Below are 7,594 nucleotides of genomic sequence, written 5' to 3'. Positions count from 1 at the left end.
TTTGCTTTTTACTTTGCCTTTACTTTTTACTTTGCATCTTTATACCAAAAATACCAAAAATATTATATCTTATCAGATCTCACTCTCGTAAGTGACCGTGAAGGGATTGACAACCCCTAATCGCGTTGGTTGCGAGTAGCTATCGTTTTGTTCAGGTACAAGGGACTTGAGCGTGGCCTCCTACTGGATTGATACCTTGGTTCTCAAAAACTGAGGGAAATACTTACGCTACTTTGTTGCATCATCCCTTCCTCTTGGGGGAAAACCAACGCAAGCTCAAGACGTAGCACGTAGCGCTTCGGAAGTCCGTAGTTTTGGCTCGGGTGTGGAAGTGTCGCTCGTCCGGAGAGGGCCGGGTGTCCGGAGCTTGGAGGTCGGCGGACGTCCGCGGTTCGTCGGTCGTCCGGAGCCTGGGAACTTTGAGTAGTTCTTCTTGTTGTCCCGTGGACTTGGCATCCTCACCGTCTTGTTCGTTGAATGTAGTCGGTCCGTGGCCTTCCTCCAAGCACCTGATCACACATAGGGTTTCCGCTTGAGGTAGTAGCCAATTCTCATGCACGAAAAGTGGTAGTTCGGAGAGGAGTGAGTTCACCTTATCTTCAATAGCCTTCGCTCGGGCTCTTGTCATTGGTCCAAGTGGTGTCATAGGAGATGTAGGTGGGTCCATGGGGATGACCTTGGGATGCTCCACATCACTACTCCCTTCGTTCCATAAGTGTAGTGTCAAAAGCGCTCTTATATTACGGGACGGAGGCAGTACAAACTATAAAGTAACTCCAGTAACTAAGAATTACAACGATATTTTGTTATAGACATCTTCCATTTGGTACAAATCTTTATACTGTAAAATTATGTAAAGACTTGATAAGAAGACCCCACTGCTAATCAAACACAAGCAGCATAAAGCACGAAAAGAAGCTAGGGTTTGAGGGTCAGACTTTGCAGGTTCCCCTTGCCTCCGGCCGTCATGTTGTGTGATGAGGGGACCTTGGATCTTCATAGTTGCATTCAGAAGTTAGATTAAGCATCATTTTTTTGGTTTTCATCCACAATGCGGGGTCGGAGGGTAGGACACTGTTGATAATAAAAGTACTATGGTTCTTCTCCTATTATGGTGGTGTCTTATGGGGTGGTGGCACATAGCCAGAGAATTTGGGTCTTCGCAGGTTTGGTGGTCCAATCTTCGCAAATTTTAGCTTATGCGCTTGCGGATTTGCTCATATAGACATGATGAACTTGTGTTACTTTTTTGTTGCTTTTGGTGGTATGATTTGTCATAACTTTGGAGTCCTTCTTTAACGTTACTAGATGACCCGTTGTGCCAATGGCGCAAAGGGCGAGGGCAAGCCAAGCATTTAGAGCATACACGTTAGAATATTTAGATACCGACTGGGTCATAAGGAAATAGATATTTAGGTATGAAGTTGATAGGCTGTTATAAGAAAGGCAAGAGATCAGTTTACTGTAGTATGGAAGATAACTTAAGAATGTAAACAAAAAACATAGACATTTCATGACATCAAACAATTAGGGGTTGTGGTTTAAAAAAAATACATGATGGATCATTGCATACAGCTACGATCACAAAAGGTACACTGTGTTTTCGAATAAATAAAAAGACAACTACTCTTGACTGTCTATAACTATACTTTAATTCTGAGTCGATAAGAAAGCAACTATCCTTGTGGATACCTTTATATGCTTCCAGTGATCCTGTGAACATCTGCTAATATTCCTTAACATAAATCTCACCTTTCATCATCGTTGTCTCGGTCTTGCTGGAATCATATCCTCTACCCGCAAACTGAAATAACGGTAACAACAAATCCATCTTGAAGGTCTCACCCTAGACTCAGCCCCCGCTGATCTGCACAGGCATGGCATTCCAATAACCAAGCAAACTCAACAATCCACATCATGCATATAATATCTCAACTGGTCTTCTTGAGGAAATTGATAGCACTCTTCAACCTAGTTGATTTATGCACATGAGCTTAATGGGATATGAGAATTAGGTTACAGCTAGAGTAAATATGCTACTGATGATTGCAGTCATTATGCTTTTCAGGGCAACCGTTTCGGTAAAACATAAGTTTGTGTCCAACTTGCCACCTCGCACTGAGTTCCTTGGTAGACTTGTAGCAACACAAGTTTTGACAACATCTCTCTTAGCAACACCCAGCTCCCTTCTTCGAGTAAATTTGGGGGGCATACCTCTTTCCGGCGTAAAGATCTACTCCAACGAGTGAGCTAGCTGACAATGTCGAATGAATAATAGGTCCAAAAATCTTTATAAGATCCAATAGCATTTCCAAAGCAACAATAGCGTTGCTGCAAATTTGAGGCGACGTAGCAGATTAACTTCAGAATGAAATGGATCAGCTATTATATTATTGCAAGCTAAATGTAAAATCATAGTTAGTTGCAAAAGTAAGCTAAATGTTCACACATAGAGGATAGCCAACATCGCCCATGGCACAAAAACACAATATAATGGAAAGTTATGTGTATATTAAAGCCTACTGGAAGTCAAATTTAAAGTAAGCTAGGAGTAGCAGCAAATGGGTTGCAGATAGCACCACTGGCATACAGGGAAAAGTACCTCGGTGTCACATCACAAGTTTTTTAGGACAACCAGCTCTTGCTTTGAGTAGCAAGCAAGAGAAACATGGGGATTTTATACATAATTAGGTTCAATAATATAAGCAGTTTCCAATGCCCTCGCGACGCCTCCCCAGGGCGCCACCAGGGGGAGATCCCTAGAGACGCCAAGCAGCAGGTTCACATGCTGTTGGTGCCATACAGTGACCTATATTCCATGGCTAACTACATCAATGTAGATTCTATGCACTCGGAGGTTGGGATTCAACTGAGTAACTACTGCCATCTGTAGGTACCGGCTTCTTTCTTCTCTAAACACAGAAGAAAAGGCTACTGTTCAGCTGAATCGTGACCTAGGCCTGGTGTTCTGGTTTGTTGTAGCCTAGGCCTGGTGTTCTGGTTGCAAGTGAACGTAGCAGCAAAAGTGAGTCGTAGCATTGTATGCCTGGCTTGCTTGATGAATTTGTTGTCAGAAATAACAAAAAAACAGGGTTGAACTATCCATGTGTCTCGCTCTGAACTGAATTACCCCCTCTATTTTATACATGTGTACAAGTGAACTGACACAACATTCTTCTGATTGGAATTTGTTACAGAATAAACAAAATAAAGGGCATCCGTTTCCATCCATGTGAAGTGAATCCACCTCCAAGGGATCAGATTAGAGCACCCCCAAACCAAACCAGTCTAGCGAGCTAGGTGAAAATTAAATCGTTGCAAACAAGCAAGGAAGGAAGGGATGGTCGCCGTCTTACCACCGCTGTTAACTCAATGCTGCAGCAGCCAGCACGGTGCTGCTGTTGGTGCAGGGCGGAAGCTCGTCAGAGAAGGCCGACTGGACCATGTCGTGGTTGTATTGGTTGCTTGCGTACCCGGATGCCGGCACGCGTCCTTGGAGGTCAAAAACAACAGCATCGCCGTATGAGCTTGAACTTTTTCCTGGAAGCATGACATTGACACATGACAAAGTCATCTTGTGCAATGAAAAATGTGACTGGTGTCATCTTCAGTTGTCGATAATATATCTGAAGACATGTGCCTGGGCACCAAAATTCAGCAGGCATGTTTTTACTTGTCGGTTACAGCAAGACTGAATAGGATGAGGAGCTTCACCAATCAAAAGAGATGGTACAGTGGTTGACTAATCAAAAGATCTTCACCAATGTTATAGCGACATTAGGCATAGCACTGACACCAATTTCCAGTTACAACTTCATTACTCAAAAGAGGGGAGCATCAGGAAGGAAGGAGGTGGAACCTGCGGGCGTGAGAGCTGTACAGAGGCGTGTCTGCTCCAGCGCGGTGTGGACGATGACGAGCTGGCGCCCCGGACACCCCCACCGGCGCTGGTGCAGTCCTGTACTAGATGCTTACGTCCTTGCAGGTCGGGAAAGATGAAGAGGAGCACCGGCATCCATTGCCGCCGTTCTCGAGCAGGACATACTCTATAAATGTATATATCATTCTCCTACATGTTCACAAACAGTAGAATATATTCATTTTTTTCATAGCATCTCTGAAGAAAATTTCTTGCAATGTATTTTCGAGTTCAACATCAATTTTTCCATCTGTTCTGCATCCGTGCTTTTCATGCCAATTTATACATTATTACCACCTCCAACAATCGATTGCCGCATGTAGAACGAAGAAATTGTAATATTTTCTAACAAATAAGTAATAGCTATGGAAAAGGATCACAAGCATTGGAAGATCTTTAAGACTGGCAAGGAACAAACAGGTTTAAGCTTTTCTAACAAATAACTAACTATGAAAGCCACACTATAACAGCCAGCTATTTCCCCTTACTAAACCCTCTTTTCCAAGCCATATCAAAGCAACAACACACGTCTTACTATCTATTATATTATTGTTTTTTCTCTCATCAAGCAGACAGTACATATGAACATCAAAACGCATCTTGCAAGGCTACCACCTAGCATTATCTGTTCATATGTATCATCTGAAGGAAGAAATAGGCTAGCCATTTTTCCAACAATTTGAGGGAGCAAAACAAAGAGATAAAAGATCTGTACCACAACACATAGTTGATTTTGAGCAGTTTGTGTGAAGACATCAACTGCTTGTTCAAAGAGCAGTATGCGCTACGCAAATCTGAAGAATACAGTAGAACGTCAATCATTAGTAGAAAACAATTGTTCTAGCCTGAATCATAGATAAGCAATTCCCTGTTAAATAGGAATGCATTGTCCGATAGTGCTAAAACAAACAATAGGTTACCCGTATGGTCACGTATTTATCAAATAAATCAGTAAAATGGAACAGCAATGCATGTCAATTCCCACAAACCAGCCTAGGAGGCATATGAAGGATAACCAAATAAGCCGGGTGACGGCTATCATTGTCAAGATGCTTACTGCCTCTCCTGCTGTCTCCTGCTCCTTGTCTCCTCCCAGTCAATAACAACCCCGACATCTCCTTCCGGGCAGTGACTGTGGCCTGCAGCACATCCATCCTAGTTAAGAGAAGCAAAAGTACAAGCACAATAATCTTAATATTTATTAGGATCAGAAATGTTTTCCCAAGTGACAAACTTAATATCAGCAACCCCCGCAAAAAAAAGGTTTTACATCTGCAGTGTAGGGAATGATGGGTACCTTGATTAGAACAGATGGTATGATGAGGTGAATACACCTGCAATTATAAGATGGAGACATCAGGTGTGAGCTTACTGGAATACTAATGTTACAATGAACAAGTATAAATTTCCCAAACTTACAGGTTGCGTTATTACTTAAAAAAATGCTTAGCAAGATAGAAATGTTGATCCTACATAAACATGTCAGGATAATCTAGGAAATAAAGATGAACCGATGTGGCATAAAAGACATGGATATGAGAATAAAAAGGATTGCTATTAAATCTGCTACTATACTCACCGGCAAGAGCACAACAATGGCAAGAGCAATCATAGCAAATCAGGCAACTAAGATAAGCACTGACACAGCCAGAGAATATATGAACAATCAGCATGGTGGACATGCTCATTTCGACATAGTCAGTACATGGTTAACCAAGCAGATGTAAAAAAACTTCACCATCAAGCCACACATCTCATAGATCAATCAAGTACATCCTACAAACTACTTGCGCATCACAAAGGCCAATCACAAGCCTCAACTCAAGCATGCAATTCTACAAACCAGATCTGCACTGTAAAAAATCAATCTTCATCAACAAAAGGAAATGAAAAACATGGAACCAGGCAAAGTCGATAAGTTCAATCAATACACCCAATCCAGCCTATACAGCGCTACCAATGAAAAGGACTAAGATGCCATACCGTCAAACAAAGGCATACTGTTTTGCAATACAATTGTTTGAGTGCTCCTCAAAATAATAGATATGATTCGTGAAGATCTAATGCAACCCTGCAAGTAAAATAAAGCAACATGAGTTAGCTCCAAAGGATATAATCTGATAAGAGATCTCACATTCCTCAAGTAATTCATTTACATGTAATAGAATGAAAGCAAAAGTCTGATTGAGATTTCTGAGCAAGCAAACAAAATATCTGAATATGGTACAATTCATAGTGAATAATTCTTTGTGTTGTTTTCTGTTTTTGGAACATCCCATGGACAAAGAATCATCTTCAATTTCTTGTTGATGTGCTTCAAGCTCCACACAAATTCTGAACAAAATTAGATCTCACACAACTGAGAAATAAAGAGAGGACAATATTTTCACCTTGGCTTGAATCGGCAAACTGGTCGTGGTGACGCCGCCCATGTAGAGAAGCACGCTTGGACAGTGAGGGAGGTGTCTTCACCTGGGGCTTGAATAAATCTGGCCATGTAGGCACAATTTGGGGAGAGAATCGCCTGGGAGGTCGATGGCGAGAAAGGCCGTGGTGGCAGCGAGCGAAAGGGGATCTGGAGTACTCCACGACCAGCACCGCATGGCTGGCGGGCCCCGCCGCCGGAGCGCCTTCGTCCTCGCGCCTCCCACTCATCCCCTCCCTCTCCTTGCTTTCCCCACGCCCCGCGCAACTGCAGCGCCGGTGACGCGTAAGGACGACGGACAGGAATGGTGGAGCCCGACCTCACCAGCACAGGACGACGCTGGCTGGTGACCCTCTCCCGTATGCTGCTGCACCTCCATCTCCTCTGCGTCGTCACCCTTCGCCTACAGGTCATCGTCTCCGTCGGAGAAGCCTCGGATCCAGCGGGATACAGGATAGGAGTGCAGCATGGGTGGATGGGGGGAGGACGGCGGAGCAGGAGAGAGAGGAGGAAGAGAAGGAGAGGCAGCGGCGGCTAGGAGGGAGGTCGAAGAGGAGGGTGGGTCGCGTGCGGGTGGGGAGGGCGCGGCGGCGGCAGGAGAGGAGGCGGGGGTCATGGTGGAGACGCGGGTTAGGTGTCGCTAGCTACAGCTGCTCGCCCGCTTCTTTTTCTCTCTCGCTTCTCTATTTGCACGGGACGCAATGCTCGCGGCACTATTCATAGCGACACGTGAACGGCGCGAGCCTGCCTAGATCTCAATGGCGAAGATCTTGTATATTTCGATGACATGTACAATCAGGAAATCATTCCTTAGCCAAGTACATTTAGCTATAACAGTTTCTCTTCTTTTTGGATGGATAACTCGAGGAATCTATTCGTGCAGGTATACGAGTGGCCGCCGGTATGATCTATTGTGGTCTGTATCTCATGGATGTACAGAAGAAACCAGTAATCGACCGAGTATGTAGTACTAATTTTCTAAAAACAAGGGAACGGCTAGGGGGCAGTGGACTGAAATTTAGTTTTGGGCCAGTTGAATCAATCTGAAGCAATAGACAGAAAAATGAACACGCCAGATTATGTCTTCTTCCTCCAACCATTATTACTTCCTAAAAACAAATCGTCTTCTGCCCCATATTCTTCTTCCTCCCATGCCCTGCTGCCGGCGGCGCTCCTACGCCAGCCTTTCCCACCATGCCCCCCCCCCCCTCAATCTCTCCCCACCACCATGCATGCCGCCGCCCCCGATC

General features: G+C 44.2%; 1 long non-coding RNA gene across 4 annotated transcripts; it reads right to left on the bottom strand.

Annotated features, from left to right (window-relative positions):
• Window positions 1-1,490: 1,490 nt before the first annotated feature.
• On the bottom strand, window positions 1,491-7,017 carry LOC119353889. Of its 4 annotated transcripts, XR_005170577.1 has the most exons (8): window positions 6,310-7,017; window positions 5,903-5,990; window positions 5,217-5,253; window positions 4,977-5,058; window positions 4,635-4,713; window positions 3,860-4,069; window positions 3,357-3,540; window positions 1,491-2,331 (listed from the first exon to the last, which is right to left on the bottom strand). It is a non-coding gene; the product is annotated as an uncharacterized LOC119353889 (long non-coding RNA). The 4 variants fall into 4 exon arrangements; XR_005170576.1 differs by having other exon boundaries at window positions 4,635-5,058; XR_005170578.1 differs by lacking the exon at window positions 4,635-4,713.
• Window positions 7,018-7,594: the final 577 nt, after the last annotated feature.

Source organism: Triticum dicoccoides, chromosome 2A (genome assembly GCF_002162155.2).
Source record: "Triticum dicoccoides isolate Atlit2015 ecotype Zavitan chromosome 2A, WEW_v2.0, whole genome shotgun sequence".
Classification (NCBI taxonomy): domain Eukaryota; kingdom Viridiplantae; phylum Streptophyta; class Magnoliopsida; order Poales; family Poaceae; genus Triticum; species Triticum dicoccoides.
The sequence above is the reverse complement of the archived record's forward strand: the minus strand, read 5'-3'. Positions and strand labels throughout refer to the sequence as shown.